A 20,223-nucleotide genomic window follows, 5' to 3' on the forward strand; every position below is an offset into this window, starting at 1 on the left:
AAAATCATCAAAAAAGGTTTGGTTTTTTGAGCCGACCCCGTTTTTAGCAAAAAACGTGATGTAACCCCTTGCTGTTTTTTCAAATTTGGGTCAAAATTTAGATGTTTGTTTTTTGAATGACAATCGATAGTACTGATCGTTACGAGTCTAAAAAGGTATATCATTCCATAATTGAACAATATTTGGCTTAGATATTCAAAAAAATCATCAACTAAATGCTTACATCATGACTTAACCGTTTTTTGTCTATAATTTTGATATGATCCCCCGAATGTTTATTTATTGATTGCCAATCGATAGTAGGCTTCGTAACCTTTACAAAAAGGTATAACATTTTGAAATCAGACGGTATTTACCCGAGATATTCAATAAAAATCATCAAAAAAGGTTTGGTTTTTTGAGCCGACCCCGTTTTTAGCAAAAAACGTGATGTAACCCCTTGCTTTTTTTTCAAATTTGGGTCAAAATTTAGATGTTTGTTTTTTGAATGCCAATCGATAGTACTGATCGTTACGAGTCTAAAAAGGTATATCATTCCATAATTGAACAATATTTGGCTTAGATATTCAAAAAAATCATCAACTAAATGCTTACATCATGACTTAACCATTTTTTGTCTATAATTTTGATATGATCCCCCGAATGTTTATTTATTGATTGCCAATCGATAGTAGGCTTCGTAACCTTTACAAAAAGGTATAACATTTTGAAATCAGACGGTATTTACCCGAGATATTCAATAAAAATCATCAAAAAAGGTTTGGTTTTTTGAGCCGACCCCGTTTTTAGCAAAAAACGTGATGTAACCCCTTGCTGTTTTTTCAAATTTGGGTCAAAATTTAGATGTTTGTTTTTTGAATGCCAATCGATAGTACTGATCGTTACGAGTCTAAAAAGGTATATCATTCCATAATTGAACAATATTTGGCTTAGATATTCAAAAAAATCATCAACTAAATGCTTACATCATGACTTAACCATTTTTTGTCTATAATTTTGATATGATCCCCCGAATGTTTATTTATTGATTGCCAATCGATAGTAGGCTTCGTAACCTTTACAAAAAGGTATAACATTTTGAAATCAGACGGTATTTACCCGAGATATTCAATAAAAATCATCAAAAAAGGTTTGGTTTTTTGAGCCGACCCCGTTTTTAGCAAAAAACGTGATGTAACCCCTTGCTGTTTTTTCAAATTTGGGTCAAAATTTAGATGTTTGTTTTTTGAATGCCAATCGATAGTACTGATCGTTACGAGTCTAAAAAGGTATATCATTCCATAATTGAACAATATTTGGCTTAGATATTCAAAAAAATCATCAACTAAATGCTTACATCATGACTTAACCGTTTTTTGTCTATAATTTTGATATGATCCCCCGAATGTTTATTTATTGATTGCCAATCGATAGTAGGCTTCGTAACCTTTACAAAAAGGTATAACATTTTGAAATCAGACGGTATTTACCCGAGATATTCAATAAAAATCATCAAAAAAGGTTTGGTTTTTTGAGCCGACCCCGTTTTTAGCAAAAAACGTGATGTAACCCCTTGCTTTTTTTTTCAAATTTGGGTCAAAATTTAGATGTTTGTTTTTTGATTGCCAATCGATAGTACTGATCGTTACGAGTCTAAAAAGGTATATCATTCCATAATTGAACAATATTTGGCTTAGATATTCAAAAAAATCATCAACTAAATGCTTACATCATGACTTAACCATTTTTTGTCTATAATTTTGATACGATCCCCCGAATGTTTATTTATTGATTGCCAATCGATAGTAGGCTTCGTAACCTTTACAAAAAGGTATAACATTTTGAAATCAGACGGTATTTACCCGAGATATTCAATAAAAATCATCAAAAAAGGTTTGGTTTTTTGAGCCGACCCCGTTTTTAGCAAAAAACGTGATGTAACCCCTTGCTGTTTTTTCAAATTTGGGTCAAAATTTAGATGTTTGTTTTTTGAATGCCAATCGATAGTACTGATCGTTACGAGTCTAAAAAGGTATATCATTCCATAATTGAACAATATTTGGCTTAGATATTCAAAAAAATCATCAACTAAATGCTTACATCATGACTTAACCATTTTTTGTCTATAATTTTGATATGATCCCCCGAATGTTTATTTATTGATTGCCAATCGATAGTAGGCTTCGTAACCTTTACAAAAAGGTATAACATTTTGAAATCAGACGGTATTTACCCGAGATATTCAATAAAAATCATCAAAAAAGGTTTGGTTTTTTGAGCCGACCCCGTTTTTAGCAAAAAACGTGATGTAACCCCTTGCTGTTTTTTCAAATTTGGGTCAAAATTTAGATGTTTGTTTTTTGAATGCCAATCGATAGTACTGATCGTTACGAGTCTAAAAAGGTATATCATTCCATAATTGAACAATATTTGGCTTAGATATTCAAAAAAATCATCAACTAAATGCTTACATCATGACTTAACCGTTTTTTGTCTATAATTTTGATATGATCCCCCGAATGTTTATTTATTGATTGCCAATCGATAGTAGGCTTCGTAACCTTTACAAAAAGGTATAACATTTTGAAATCAGACGGTATTTACCCGAGATATTCAATAAAAATCATCAAAAAAGGTTTGGTTTTTTGAGCCGACCCCGTTTTTAGCAAAAAACGTGATGTAACCCCTTGCTGTTTTTTCAAATTTGGGTCAAAATTTAGATGTTTGTTTTTTGAATGCCAATCGATAGTACTGATCGTTACGAGTCTAAAAAGGTATATCATTCCATAATTGAACAATATTTGGCTTAGATATTCAAAAAAATCATCAACTAAATGCTTACATCATGACTTAACCGTTTTTTGTCTATAATTTTGATATGATCCCCCGAATGTTTATTTATTGATTGCCAATCGATAGTAGGCTTCTTAACCTTTACAAAAAGGTATAACATTTTGAAATCAGACGGTATTTACCCGAGATATTCAATAAAAATCATCAAAAAAGGTTTGGTTTTTTGAGCCGACCCCGTTTTTAGCAAAAAACGTGATGTAACCCCTTGCCTTTTTCAAATTTGGGTCAAAATTTAGATGTTTGTTTTTTGAATGCCAATCGATAGTACTGATCGTTACGAGTCTAAAAAGGTATATCATTCCATAATTAGACAATATTTGGCTTAGATATTCAAAAAAATCATCAACTAAATGCTTACATCATGACTTAACCATTTTTTGTCTATAATTTTGATACGATCCCCCGAATGTTTATTTATTGATTGCCAATCGATAGTAGGCTTCGTAACCTTTACAAAAAGGTATAACATTTTGAAATCAGACGGTATTTACCCGAGATATTCAATAAAAATCATCAAAAAAGGTTTGGTTTTTTGAGCCGACCCCGTTTTTAGCAAAAAACGTGATGTAACCCCTTGCTGTTTTTTCAAATTTGGGTCAAAATTTAGATGTTTGTTTTTTGAATGCCAATCGATAGTACTGATCGTTACGAGTCTAAAAAGGTATATCATTCCATAATTGAACAATATTTGGCTTAGATATTCAAAAAAATCATCAACTAAATGCTTACATCATGACTTAACCGTTTTTTGTCTATAATTTTGATATGATCCCCCGAATGTTTATTTATTGATTGCCAATCGATAGTAGGCTTCTTAACCTTTACAAAAAGGTATAACATTTTGAAATCAGACGGTATTTACCCGAGATATTCAATAAAAATCATCAAAAAAGGTTTGGTTTTTTGAGCCGACCCCGTTTTTAGCAAAAAACGTGATGTAACCCCTTGCTTTTTTTTTTCAAATTTGGGTCAAAATTTAGATGTTTGTTTTTTGAATGCCAATCGATAGTACTGATCGTTGCGAGTCTAAAAAGGTATATCATTCCATAATTGAACAATATTTGGCTTAGATATTCAAAAAAATCATCAACTAAATGCTTACATCATGACTTAACCATTTTTTGTCTATAATTTTGATATGATCCCCCGAATGTTTATTTATTGATAACCAATCGATAGTAGGCTTCGTAACCTTTACAAAAAGGTATAACATTTTGAAATCAGACGGTATTTACCCGAGATATTCAATAAAAATCATCAAAAAAGGTTTGGTTTTTTGAGCCGACCCCGTTTTTAGCAAAAAACGTGATGTAACCCCTTGCCTTTTTCAAATTTGGGTCAAAATTTAGATGTTTGTTTTTTGAATGCCAATCGATAGTACTGATCGTTACGAGTCTAAAAAGGTATATCATTCCATAATTAGACAATATTTGGCTTAGATATTCAAAAAAATCATCAACTAAATGCTTACATCATGACTTAACCGTTTTTTGTCTATAATTTTGATATGATCCCCCGAATGTTTATTTATTGATTGCCAATCGATAGTAGGCTTCGTAACCTTTACAAAAAGGTATAACATTTTGAAATCAGACGGTATTTACCCGAGATATTCAATAAAAATCATCAAAAAAGGTTTGGTTTTTTGAGCCGACCCCGTTTTTAGCAAAAAACGTGATGTAACCCCTTGCTTTTTTTTTCAAATTTGGGTCAAAATTTAGATGTTTGTTTTTTGAATGCCAATCGATAGTACTGATCGTTACGAGTCTAAAAAGGTATATCATTCCATAATTGAACAATATTTGGCTTAGATATTCAAAAAAATCATCAACTAAATGCTTACATCATGACTTAACCATTTTTTGTCTATAATTTTGATATGATCCCCCGAATGTTTATTTATTGATTGCCAATCGATAGTAGGCTTCGTAACCTTTACAAAAAGGTATAACATTTTGAAATCAGACGGTATTTACCCGAGATATTCAATAAAAATCATCAAAAAAGGTTTGGTTTTTTGAGCCGACCCCGTTTTTAGCAAAAAACGTGATGTAACCCCTTGCTTTTTTTTCAAATTTGGGTCAAAATTTAGATGTTTGTTTTTTGAATGCCAATCGATAGTACTGATCGTTACGAGTCTAAAAAGGTATATCATTCCATAATTGAACAATATTTGGCTTAGATATTCAAAAAAATCATCAACTAAATGCTTACATCATGACTTAACCATTTTTTGTCTATAATTTTGATATGATCCCCCGAATGTTTATTTATTGATTGCCAATCGATAGTAGGCTTCGTAACCTTTACAAAAAGGTATAACATTTTGAAATCAGACGGTATTTACCCGAGATATTCAATAAAAATCATCAAAAAAGGTTTGGTTTTTTGAGCCGACCCCGTTTTTAGCAAAAAACGTGATGTAACCCCTTGCTGTTTTTTCAAATTTGGGTCAAAATTTAGATGTTTGTTTTTTGAATGCCAATCGATAGTACTGATCGTTACGAGTCTAAAAAGGTATATCATTCCATAATTGAACAATATTTGGCTTAGATATTCAAAAAAATCATCAACTAAATGCTTACATCATGACTTAACCGTTTTTTGTCTATAATTTTGATATGATCCCCCGAATGTTTATTTATTGATTGCCAATCGATAGTAGGCTTCGTAACCTTTACAAAAAGGTATAACATTTTGAAATCAGACGGTATTTACCCGAGATATTCAATAAAAATCATCAAAAAAGGTTTGGTTTTTTGAGCCGACCCCGTTTTTAGCAAAAAACGTGATGTAACCCCTTGCTTTTTTTTCAAATTTGGGTCAAAATTTAGATGTTTGTTTTTTGAATGCCAATCGATAGTACTGATCGTTACGAGTCTAAAAAGGTATATCATTCCATAATTAGACAATATTTGGCTTAGATATTCAACAAAATCATCAACTAAATGTTTACATCATGACTTAACCGTTTTTTGTCTATAATTTTGATATGATCCCCCGAATGTTTATTTATTGATTGCCAATCGATAGTAGGCTTCGTAACCTTTACAAAAAGGTATAACATTTTGAAATCAGACGGTATTTACCCGAGATATTCAATAAAAATCATCAAAAAAGGTTTGGTTTTTTGAGCCGACCCCGTTTTTAGCAAAAAACGTGATGTAACCCCTTGCTGTTTTTTCAAATTTGGGTCAAAATTTAGATGTTTGTTTTTTGAATGCCAATCGATAGTACTGATCGTTACGAGTTTAAAAAGGTATATCATTCCATAATTAGACAATATTTGGCTTAGATATTCAAAAAAATCATCAACTAAATGCTTACATCATGACTTAACCATTTTTTGTCTATAATTTTGATATGATCCCCCGAATGTTTATTTATTGATTGCCAATCGATAGTAGGCTTCGTAACCTTTACAAAAAGGTATAACATTTTGAAATCAGACGGTATTTACCCGAGATATTCAATAAAAATCATCAAAAAAGGTTTGGTTTTTTGAGCCGACCCCGTTTTTAGCAAAAAACGTGATGTAACCCCTTGCTTTTTTTTCAAATTTGGGTCAAAATTTAGATGTTTGTTTTTTGAATGCCAATCGATAGTACTGATCGTTACGAGTCTAAAAAGGTATATCATTCCATAATTGAACAATATTTGGCTTAGATATTCAAAAAAATCATCAACTAAATGCTTACATCATGACTTAACCATTTTTTGTCTATAATTTTGATATGATCCCCCGAATGTTTATTTATTGATTGCCAATCGATAGTAGGCTTCGTAACCTTTACAAAAAGGTATAACATTTTGAAATCAGACGGTATTTACCCGAGATATTCAATAAAAATCATCAAAAAAGGTTTGGTTTTTTGAGCCGACCCCGTTTTTAGCAAAAAACGTGATGTAACCCCTTGCCTTTTTCAAATTTGGGTCAAAATTTAGATGTTTGTTTTTTGAATGCCAATCGATAGTACTGATCGTTACGAGTCTAAAAAGGTATATCATTCCATAATTAGACAATATTTGGCTTAGATATTCAAAAAAATCATCAACTAAATGCTTACATCATGACTTAACCGTTTTTTGTCTATAATTTTGATATGATCCCCCGAATGTTTATTTATTGATTGCCAATCGATAGTAGGCTTCGTAACCTTTACAAAAAGGTATAACATTTTGAAATCAGACGGTATTTACCCGAGATATTCAATAAAAATCATCAAAAAAGGTTTGGTTTTTTGAGCCGACCCCGTTTTTAGCAAAAAACGTGATGTAACCCCTTGCTTTTTTTTTCAAATTTGGGTCAAAATTTAGATGTTTGTTTTTTGAATGCCAATCGATAGTACTGATCGTTACGAGTCTAAAAAGGTATATCATTCCATAATTGAACAATATTTGGCTTAGATATTCAAAAAAATCATCAACTAAATGCTTACATCATGACTTAACCGTTTTTTGTCTATAATTTTGATATGATCCCCCGAATGTTTATTTATTGATTGCCAATCGATAGTAGGCTTCGTAACCTTTACAAAAAGGTATAACATTTTGAAATCAGACGGTATTTACCCGAGATATTCAATAAAAATCATCAAAAAAGGTTTGGTTTTTTGAGCCGACCCCGTTTTTAGCAAAAAACGTGATGTAACCCCTTGCTTTTTTTTCAAATTTGGGTCAAAATTTAGATGTTTGTTTTTTGAATGCCAATCGATAGTACTGATCGTTACGAGTCTAAAAAGGTATATCATTCCATAATTGAACAATATTTGGCTTAGATATTCAAAAAAATCATCAACTAAATGCTTACATCATGACTTAACCATTTTTTGTCTATAATTTTGATATGATCCCCCGAATGTTTATTTATTGATTGCCAATCGATAGTAGGCTTCGTAACCTTTACAAAAAGGTATAACATTTTGAAATCAGACGGTATTTACCCGAGATATTCAATAAAAATCATCAAAAAAGGTTTGGTTTTTTGAGCCGACCCCGTTTTTAGCAAAAAACGTGATGTAACCCCTTGCTGTTTTTTCAAATTTGGGTCAAAATTTAGATGTTTGTTTTTTGAATGCCAATCGATAGTACTGATCGTTACGAGTCTAAAAAGGTATATCATTCCATAATTGAACAATATTTGGCTTAGATATTCAAAAAAATCATCAACTAAATGCTTACATCATGACTTAACCATTTTTTGTCTATAATTTTGATATGATCCCCCGAATGTTTATTTATTGATTGCCAATCGATAGTAGGCTTCGTAACCTTTACAAAAAGGTATAACATTTTGAAATCAGACGGTATTTACCCGAGATATTCAATAAAAATCATCAAAAAAGGTTTGGTTTTTTGAGCCGACCCCGTTTTTAGCAAAAAACGTGATGTAACCCCTTGCTTTTTTTTCAAATTTGGGTCAAAATTTAGATGTTTGTTTTTTGAATGCCAATCGATAGTACTGATCGTTACGAGTCTAAAAAGGTATATCATTCCATAATTGAACAATATTTGGCTTAGATATTCAAAAAAATCATCAACTAAATGCTTACATCATGACTTAACCATTTTTTGTCTATAATTTTGATATGATCCCCCGAATGTTTATTTATTGATTGCCAATCGATAGTAGGCTTCGTAACCTTTACAAAAAGGTATAACATTTTGAAATCAGACGGTATTTACCCGAGATATTCAATAAAAATCATCAAAAAAGGTTTGGTTTTTTGAGCCGACCCCGTTTTTAGCAAAAAACGTGATGTAACCCCTTGCTGTTTTTTCAAATTTGGGTCAAAATTTAGATGTTTGTTTTTTGAATGCCAATCGATAGTACTGATCGTTACGAGTCTAAAAAGGTATATCATTCCATAATTGAACAATATTTGGCTTAGATATTCAAAAAAATCATCAACTAAATGCTTACATCATGACTTAACCGTTTTTTGTCTATAATTTTGATATGATCCCCCGAATGTTTATTTATTGATTGCCAATCGATAGTAGGCTTCGTAACCTTTACAAAAAGGTATAACATTTTGAAATCAGACGGTATTTACCCGAGATATTCAATAAAAATCATCAAAAAAGGTTTGGTTTTTTGAGCCGACCCCGTTTTTAGCAAAAAACGTGATGTAACCCCTTGCTTTTTTTTTCAAATTTGGGTCAAAATTTAGATGTTTGTTTTTTGAATGCCAATCGATAGTACTGATCGTTACGAGTCTAAAAAGGTATATCATTCCATAATTAGACAATATTTGGCTTAGATATTCAACAAAATCATCAACTAAATGTTTACATCATGACTTAACCGTTTTTTGTCTATAATTTTGATATGATCCCCCGAATGTTTATTTATTGATTGCCAATCGATAGTAGGCTTCGTAACCTTTACAAAAAGGTATAACATTTTGAAATCAGACGGTATTTACCCGAGATATTCAATAAAAATCATCAAAAAAGGTTTGGTTTTTTGAGCCGACCCCGTTTTTAGCAAAAAACGTGATGTAACCCCTTGCTTTTTTTTCAAATTTGGGTCAAAATTTAGATGTTTGTTTTTTGAATGCCAATCGATAGTACTGATCGTTACGAGTCTAAAAAGGTATATCATTCCATAATTAGACAATATTTGGCTTAGATATTCAACAAAATCATCAACTAAATGCTTACATCATGACTTAACCATTTTTTGTCTATAATTTTGATATGATCCCCCGAATGTTTATTTATTGATTGCCAATCGATAGTAGGCTTCGTAACCTTTACAAAAAGGTATAACATTTTGAAATCAGACGGTATTTACCCGAGATATTCAATAAAAATCATCAAAAAAGGTTTGGTTTTTTGAGCCGACCCCGTTTTTAGCAAAAAACGTGATGTAACCCCTTGCTTTTTTTTCAAATTTGGGTCAAAATTTAGATGTTTGTTTTTTGAATGCCAATCGATAGTACTGATCGTTACGAGTCTAAAAAGGTATATCATTCCATAATTAGACAATATTTGGCTTAGATATTCAACAAAATCATCAACTAAATGTTTACATCATGACTTAACCGTTTTTTGTCTATAATTTTGATATGATCCCCCGAATGTTTATTTATTGATTGCCAATCGATAGTAGGCTTCGTAACCTTTACAAAAAGGTATAACATTTTGAAATCAGACGGTATTTACCCGAGATATTCAATAAAAATCATCAAAAAAGGTTTGGTTTTTTGAGCCGACCCCGTTTTTAGCAAAAAACGTGATGTAACCCCTTGCTTTTTTTCAAATTTGGGTCAAAATTTAGATGTTTGTTTTTTGAATGCCAATCGATAGTACTGATCGTTACGAGTCTAAAAAGGTATATCATTCCATAATTGAACAATATTTGGCTTAGATATTCAAAAAAATCATCAACTAAATGCTTACATCATGACTTAACCGTTTTTTGTCTATAATTTTGATATGATCCCCCGAATGTTTATTTATTGATTGCCAATCGATAGTAGGCTTCGTAACCTTTACAAAAAGGTATAACATTTTGAAATCAGACGGTATTTACCCGAGATATTCAATAAAAATCATCAAAAAAGGTTTGGTTTTTTGAGCCGACCCCGTTTTTAGCAAAAAACGTGATGTAACCCCTTGCTTTTTTTTCAAATTTGGGTCAAAATTTAGATGTTTGTTTTTTGAATGCCAATCGATAGTACTGATCGTTACGAGTCTAAAAAGGTATATCATTCCATAATTAGACAATATTTGGCTTAGATATTCAACAAAATCATCAACTAAATGTTTACATCATGACTTAACCGTTTTTTGTCTATAATTTTGATATGATCCCCCGAATGTTTATTTATTGATTGCCAATCGATAGTAGGCTTCGTAACCTTTACAAAAAGGTATAACATTTTGAAATCAGACGGTATTTACCCGAGATATTCAATAAAAATCATCAAAAAAGGTTTGGTTTTTTGAGCCGACCCCGTTTTTAGCAAAAAACGTGATGTAACCCCTTGCTTTTTTTTCAAATTTGGGTCAAAATTTAGATGTTTGTTTTTTGAATGCCAATCGATAGTACTGATCGTTACGAGTCTAAAAAGGTATATCATTCCATAATTGAACAATATTTGGCTTAGATATTCAACAAAATCATCAACTAAATGCTTACATCATGACTTAACCGTTTTTTGTCTATAATTTTGATATGATCCCCCGAATGTTTATTTATTGATTGCCAATCGATAGTAGGCTTCGTAACCTTTACAAAAAGGTATAACATTTTGAAATCAGACGGTATTTACCCGAGATATTCAATAAAAATCATCAAAAAAGGTTTGGTTTTTTGAGCCGACCCCGTTTTTAGCAAAAAACGTGATGTAACCCCTTGCTTTTTTTTCAAATTTGGGTCAAAATTTAGATGTTTGTTTTTTGAATGCCAATCGATAGTACTGATCGTTACGAGTCTAAAAAGGTATATCATTCCATAATTGAACAATATTTGGCTTAGATATTCAAAAAAATCATCAACTAAATGCTTACATCATGACTTAACCGTTTTTTGTCTATAATTTTGATATGATCCCCCGAATGTTTATTTATTGATTGCCAATCGATAGTAGGCTTCGTAACCTTTACAAAAAGGTATAACATTTTGAAATCAGACGGTATTTACCCGAGATATTCAATAAAAATCATCAAAAAAGGTTTGGTTTTTTGAGCCGACCCCGTTTTTAGCAAAAAACGTGATGTAACCCCTTGCTTTTTTTTCAAATTTGGGTCAAAATTTAGATGTTTGTTTTTTGAATGCCAATCGATAGTACTGATCGTTACGAGTCTAAAAAGGTATATCATTCCATAATTAGACAATATTTGGCTTAGATATTCAAAAAAATCATCAACTAAATGTTTACATCATGACTTAACCGTTTTTTGTCTATAATTTTGATATGATCCCCCGAATGTTTATTTATTGATTGCCAATCGATAGTAGGCTTCGTAACCTTTACAAAAAGGTATAACATTTTGAAATCAGACGGTATTTACCCGAGATATTCAATAAAAATCATCAAAAAAGGTTTGGTTTTTTGAGCCGACCCCGTTTATAGCAAAAAACGTGATGTAACCCCTTGCTTTTTTTTCAAATTTGGGTCAAAATTTAGATGTTTGTTTTTTGAATGCCAATCGATAGTACTGATCGTTACGAGTCTAAAAGGTATATCATTCCATAATTAGACAATATTTGGCTTAGATATTCAACAAAATCATCAACTAAATGTTTACATCATGACTTAACCGTTTTTTGTCTATAATTTTGATATGATCCCCCGAATGTTTATTTATTGATTGCCAATCGATAGTAGGCTTCGTAACCTTTACAAAAAGGTATAACATTTTGAAATCAGACGGTATTTACCCGAGATATTCAATAAAAATCATCAAAAAAGGTTTGGTTTTTTGAGCCGACCCCGTTTTTAGCAAAAAACGTGATGTAACCCCTTGCTTTTTTTTCAAATTTGGGTCAAAATTTAGATGTTTGTTTTTTGAATGCCAATCGATAGTACTGATCGTTACGAGTCTAAAAAGGTATATCATTCCATAATTAGACAATATTTGGCTTAGATATTCAAAAAAATCATCAACTAAATGCTTACATCATGACTTAACCGTTTTTTGTCTATAATTTTGATATGATCCCCCGAATGTTTATTTATTGATTGCCAATCGATAGTAGGCTTCGTAACCTTTACAAAAAGGTATAACATTTTGAAATCAGACGGTATTTACCCGAGATATTCAATAAAAATCATCAAAAAAGGTTTGGTTTTTTGAGCCGACCCCGTTTATAGCAAAAAACGTGATGTAACCCCTTGCTTTTTTTTCAAATTTGGGTCAAAATTTAGATGTTTGTTTTTTGAATGCCAATCGATAGTACTGATCGTTACGAGTCTAAAAGGTATATCATTCCATAATTAGACAATATTTGGCTTAGATATTCAACAAAATCATCAACTAAATGTTTACATCATGACTTAACCGTTTTTTGTCTATAATTTTGATATGATCCCCCGAATGTTTATTTATTGATTGCCAATCGATAGTAGGCTTCGTAACCTTTACAAAAAGGTATAACATTTTGAAATCAGACGGTATTTACCCGAGATATTCAATAAAAATCATCAAAAAAGGTTTGGTTTTTTGAGCCGACCCCGTTTTTAGCAAAAAACGTGATGTAACCCCTTGCTTTTTTTTCAAATTTGGGTCAAAATTTAGATGTTTGTTTTTTGAATGCCAATCGATAGTACTGATCGTTACGAGTCTAAAAAGGTATATCATTCCATAATTAGACAATATTTGGCTTAGATATTCAAAAAAATCATCAACTAAATGTTTACATCATGACTTAACCGTTTTTTGTCTATAATTTTGATATGATCCCCCGAATGTTTATTTATTGATTGCCAATCGATAGTAGGCTTCGTAACCTTTACAAAAAGGTATAACATTTTGAAATCAGACGGTATTTACCCGAGATATTCAATAAAAATCATCAAAAAAGGTTTGGTTTTTTGAGCCGACCCCGTTTTATAGCAAAAAACGTGATGTAACCCCTTGCTTTTTTTTCAAATTTGGGTCAAAATTTAGATGTTTGTTTTTTGAATGCCAATCGATAGTACTGATCGTTACGAGTCTAAAAAGGTATATCATTCCATAATTAGACAATATTTGGCTTAGATATTCAACAAAATCATCAACTAAATGTTTACATCATGACTTAACCGTTTTTTGTCTATAATTTTGATATGATCCCCCGAATGTTTATTTATTGATTGCCAATCGATAGTAGGCTTCGTAACCTTTACAAAAAGGTATAACATTTTGAAATCAGACGGTATTTACCCGAGATATTCAATAAAAATCATCAAAAAAGGTTTGGTTTTTTGAGCCGACCCCGTTTATAGCAAAAAACGTGATGTAACCCCTTGCTTTTTTTTCAAATTTGGGTCAAAATTTAGATGTTTGTTTTTTGAATGCCAATCGATAGTACTGATCGTTACGAGTCTAAAAGGGTATATCATTCCATAATTAGACAATATTTGGCTTAGATATTCAACAAAATCATCAACTAAATGTTTACATCATGACTTAACCGTTTTTTGTCTATAATTTTGATATGATCCCCCGAATGTTTATTTATTGATTGCCAATCGATAGTAGGCTTCGTAACCTTTACAAAAAGGTATAACATTTTGAAATCAGACGGTATTTACCCGAGATATTCAATAAAAATCATCAAAAAAGGTTTGGTTTTTTGAGCCGACCCCGTTTTTAGCAAAAAACGTGATGTAACCCCTTGCTTTTTTTTCAAATTTGGGTCAAAATTTAGATGTTTGTTTTTTGAATGCCAATCGATAGTACTGATCGTTACGAGTCTAAAAAGGTATATCATTCCATAATTAGACAATATTTGGCTTAGATATTCAAAAAAATCATCAACTAAATGCTTACATCATGACTTAACCGTTTTTTGTCTATAATTTTGATATGATCCCCCGAATGTTTATTTATTGATTGCCAATCGATAGTAGGCTTCGTAACCTTTACAAAAAGGTATAACATTTTGAAATCAGACGGTATTTACCCGAGATATTCAATAAAAATCATCAAAAAAGGTTTGGTTTTTTGAGCCGACCCCGTTTTATAGCAAAAAACGTGATGTAACCCCTTGCTTTTTTTTCAAATTTGGGTCAAAATTTAGATGTTTGTTTTTTGAATGCCAATCGATAGTACTGATCGTTACGAGTCTAAAAAGGTATATCATTCCATAATTAGACAATATTTGGCTTAGATATTCAACAAAATCATCAACTAAATGTTTACATCATGACTTAACCGTTTTTTGTCTATAATTTTGATATGATCCCCCGAATGTTTATTTATTGATTGCCAATCGATAGTAGGCTTCGTAACCTTTACAAAAAGGTATAACATTTTGAAATCAGACGGTATTTACCCGAGATATTCAATAAAAATCATCAAAAAAGGTTTGGTTTTTTGAGCCGACCCCGTTTTATAGCAAAAAACGTGATGTAACCCCTTGCTTTTTTTTCAAATTTGGGTCAAAATTTAGATGTTTGTTTTTTGAATGCCAATCGATAGTACTGATCGTTACGAGTCTAAAAAGGTATATCATTCCATAATTAGACAATATTTGGCTTAGATATTCAACAAAATCATCAACTAAATGTTTACATCATGACTTAACCGTTTTTTGTCTATAATTTTGATATGATCCCCCGAATGTTTATTTATTGATTGCCAATCGATAGTAGGCTTCGTAACCTTTACAAAAAGGTATAACATTTTGAAATCAGACGGTATTTACCCGAGATATTCAATAAAAATCATCAAAAAAGGTTTGGTTTTTTGAGCCGACCCCGTTTTTAGCAAAAAACGTGATGTAACCCCTTGCTTTTTTTTCAAATTTGGGTCAAAATTTAGATGTTTGTTTTTTGAATGCCAATCGATAGTACTGATCGTTACGAGTCTAAAAAGGTATATCATTCCATAATTAGACAATATTTGGCTTAGATATTCAACAAAATCATCAACTAAATGTTTACATCATGACTTAACCGTTTTTTGTCTATAATTTTGATATGATCCCCCGAATGTTTATTTATTGATTGCCAATCGATAGTAGGCTTCGTAACCTTTACAAAAAGGTATAACATTTTGAAATCAGACGGTATTTACCCGAGATATTCAATAAAAATCATCAAAAAAGGTTTGGTTTTTTGAGCCGACCCCGTTTTATAGCAAAAAACGTGATGTAACCCCTTGCTTTTTTTTCAAATTTGGGTCAAAATTTAGATGTTTGTTTTTTGAATGCCAATCGATAGTACTGATCGTTACGAGTCTAAAAGGGTATATCATTCCATAATTAGACAATATTTGGCTTAGATATTCAACAAAATCATCAACTAAATGTTTACATCATGACTTAACCGTTTTTTGTCTATAATTTTGATATGATCCCCCGAATGTTTATTTATTGATTGCCAATCGATAGTAGGCTTCGTAACCTTTACAAAAAGGTATAACATTTTGAAATCAGACGGTATTTACCCGAGATATTCAATAAAAATCATCAAAAAAGGTTTGGTTTTTTGAGCCGACCCCGTTTTTAGCAAAAAACGTGATGTAACCCCTTGCTTTTTTTTCAAATTTGGGTCAAAATTTAGATGTTTGTTTTTTGAATGCCATACGATAGTACTGATCGTTACGAGTCTAAAAAGGTATATCATTCCATAATTAGACAATATTTGGCTTAGATATTCAAAAAAATCATCAACTAAATGTTTACATCATGACTTAACCGTTTTTTGTCTATAATTTTGATATGATCCCCCGAATGTTTATTTATTGATTGCCAATCGATAGTAGGCTTCGTAACCTTTACAAAAAGGTATAACATTTTGAAATCAGACGGTATTTACCCGAGATATTCAATAAAAATCATCAAAAAAGGTTTGGTTTTTTGAGCCGACCCCGTTTATAGCAAAAAACGTGATGTAACCCCTTGCTTTTTTTTCAAATTTGGGTCAAAATTTAGATGTTTGTTTTTTGAATGCCAATCGATAGTACTGATCGTTACGAGTCTAAAAGGGTATATCATTCCATAATTAGACAATATTTGGCTTAGATATTCAACAAAATCATCAACTAAATGTTTACATCATGACTTAACCGTTTTTTGTCTATAATTTTGATATGATCCCCCGAATGTTTATTTATTGATTGCCAATCGATAGTAGGCTTCGTAACCTTTACAAAAAGGTATAACATTTTGAAATCAGACGGTATTTACCCGAGATATTCAATAAAAATCATCAAAAAAGGTTTGGTTTTTTGAGCCGACCCCGTTTTTAGCAAAAAACGTGATGTAACCCCTTGCTTTTTTTTCAAATTTGGGTCAAAATTTAGATGTTTGTTTTTTGAATGCCATACGATAGTACTGATCGTTACGAGTCTAAAAAGGTATATCATTCCATAATTAGACAATATTTGGCTTAGATATTCAAAAAAATCATCAACTAAATGTTTACATCATGACTTAACCGTTTTTTGTCTATAATTTTGATATGATCCCCCGAATGTTTATTTATTGATTGCCAATCGATAGTAGGCTTCGTAACCTTTACAAAAAGGTATAACATTTTGAAATCAGACGGTATTTACCCGAGATATTCAATAAAAATCATCAAAAAAGGTTTGGTTTTTTGAGCCGACCCCGTTTATAGCAAAAAACGTGATGTAAATTTAGATGTTTGTTTTTTGAATGCCATACGATAGTACTGATCGTTACGAGTCTAAAAAGGTATATCATTCCATAATTAGACAATATTTGGCTTAGATATTCAAAAAAATCATCAACTAAATGTTTACATCATGACTTAACCGTTTTTTGTCTATAATTTTGATATGATCCCCCGAATGTTTATTTATTGATTGCCAATCGATAGTAGGCTTCGTAACCTTTACAAAAAGGTATAACATTTTGAAATCAGACGGTATTTACCCGAGATATTCAATAAAAATCATCAAAAAAGGTTTGGTTTTTTGAGCCGACCCCGTTTATAGCAAAAAACGTGATGTAACCCCTTGCTTTTTTTTCAAATTTGGGTCAAAATTTAGATGTTTGTTTTTTGAATGCCAATCGATAGTACTGATCGTTACGAGTCTAAAAGGGTATATCATTCCATAATTAGACAATATTTGGCTTAGATATTCAACAAAATCATCAACTAAATGTTTACATCATGACTTAACCGTTTTTTGTCTATAATTTTGATATGATCCCCCGAATGTTTATTTATTGATTGCCAATCGATAGTAGGCTTCGTAACCTTTACAAAAAGGTATAACATTTTGAAATCAGACGGTATTTACCCGAGATATTCAATAAAAATCATCAAAAAAGGTTTGGTTTTTTGAGCCGACCCCGTTTTTAGCAAAAAACGTGATGTAACCCCTTGCTTTTTTTTCAAATTTGGGTCAAAATTTAGATGTTTGTTTTTTGAATGCCATACGATAGTACTGATCGTTACGAGTCTAAAAAGGTATATCATTCCATAATTAGACAATATTTGGCTTAGATATTCAAAAAAATCATCAACTAAATGTTTACATCATGACTTAACCGTTTTTTGTCTATAATTTTGATATGATCCCCCGAATGTTTATTTATTGATTGCCAATCGATAGTAGGCTTCGTAACCTTTACAAAAAGGTATAACATTTTGAAATCAGACGGTATTTACCCGAGATATTCAATAAAAATCATCAAAAAAGGTTTGGTTTTTTGAGCCGACCCCGTTTTTAGCAAAAAACGTGATGTAACCCCTTGCTTTTTTTTCAAATTTGGGTCAAAATTTAGATGTTTGTTTTTTGAATGCCATACGATAGTACTGATCGTTACGAGTCTAAAAAGGTATATCATTCCATAATTAGACAATATTTGGCTTAGATATTCAAAAAAATCATCAACTAAATGTTTACATCATGACTTAACCGTTTTTTGTCTATAATTTTGATATGATCCCCCGAATGTTTATTTATTGATTGCCAATCGATAGTAGGCTTCGTAACCTTTACAAAAAGGTATAACATTTTGAAGTCAGACGGTATTTACCCGAGATATTCAATAAAAATCATCAAAAAAGGTTTGGTTTTTTGAGCCGACCCCGTTTTTAGCAAAAAACGTGATGTAACCCCTTGCTTTTTTTTCAAATTTGGGTCAAAATTTAGATGTTTGTTTTTTGAATGTCAAAATTGTCAAAATTTAGATGTTTTTTTTTTGAATGCCATACGATAGTACTGATCGTTACGAGTCTAAAAAGGTATATCATTCCATAATTAGACAATATTTGGCTTAGATATTCAAAAAAATCATCAACTAAATGTTTACATCATGACTTAACCGTTTTTTGTCTATAATTTTGATATGATCCCCCGAATGTTTATTTATTGATTGCCAATCGATAGTAGGCTTCGTAACCTTTACAAAAAGGTATAACATTTTGAAGTCAGACGGTATTTACCCGAGATATTCAATAAAAATCATCAAAAAAGGTTTGGTTTTTTGAGCCGACCCCGTTTTTAGCAAAAAACGTGATGTAACCCCTTGCTTTTTTTTCAAATTTGGGTCAAAATTTAGATGTTTGTTTTTTGAATGTCAAAATTGTCAAAATTTAGATGTTTTTTTTTTGAATGCCATACGATAGTACTGATCGTTACGAGTCTAAAAAGGTATATCATTCCATAATTAGACAATATTTGGCTTAGATATTCAAAAAAATCATCAACTAAATGTTTACATCATGACTTAACCGTTTTTTGTCTATAATTTTGATATGATCCCCCGAATGTTTATTTATTGATTGCCAATCGATAGTAGGCTTCGTAACCTTTACAAAAAGGTATAACATTTTGAAGTCAGACGGTATTTACCCGAGATATTCAATAAAAATCATCAAAAAAGGTTTGGTTTTTTGAGCCGACCCCGTTTATAGCAAAAAACGTGATGTAAATTTAGATGTTTGTTTTTTTAATGCCATACGATAGTACTGATCGTTACGAGTCTAAAAAGGTATATCATTCCATAATTAGACAATATTTGGCTTAGATATTCAAAAAAATCATCAACTAAATGTTTACATCATGACTTAACCGTTTTTTGTCTATAATTTTGATATGATCCCCCGAATGTTTATTTATTGATTGCCAATCGATAGTAGGCTTCGTAACCTTTACAAAAAGATATAACATTTTGAAATCAGACGGTATTTACCCGAGATATTCAATAAAAATCATCAAAAAAGGTTTGGTTTTTTGAGCCGACCCCGTTTTTAGCAAAAAACGTGATGTAACCCCTTGCTTTTTTTTCAAATTTGGGTCAAAATTTAGATGTTTGTTTTTTGAATGCCAATCGATAGTACTGATCGTTACGAGTCTAAAAAGGTATATCATTCCATAATTAGACAATATTTGGCTTAGATATTCAACAAAATCATCAACTAAATGTTTACATCATGACTTAACCATTTTTTGTCTATAATTTTGATATGATCTCCCGAATGTTTATTTATTGATTGCCAATCTATAGTAGGCTTCGTAACCTTTACAAAAAGGTATAACATTTTGAAATCAGACGGTATTTACCCGAGATATTCAATAAAAATCATCAAAAAAGGTTTGGTTTTTTGAGCCGACCCCGTTTTTAGCAAAAAACGTGATGTAACCCCTTGCTTTTTTTTCAAATTTGGGTCAAAATTTAGATGTTTGTTTTTTGAATGCCAATCGATAGTACTGATCGTTACGAGTCTAAAAAGGTATATCATTCCATAATTG

This window comes from Drosophila novamexicana, unplaced genomic scaffold (genome assembly GCF_003285875.2).
Source record: "Drosophila novamexicana strain 15010-1031.04,08,12 unplaced genomic scaffold, DnovRS2.1 tig00000024-arrow-pilon, whole genome shotgun sequence".
In the NCBI taxonomy this organism is placed as follows: domain Eukaryota; kingdom Metazoa; phylum Arthropoda; class Insecta; order Diptera; family Drosophilidae; genus Drosophila; species Drosophila novamexicana.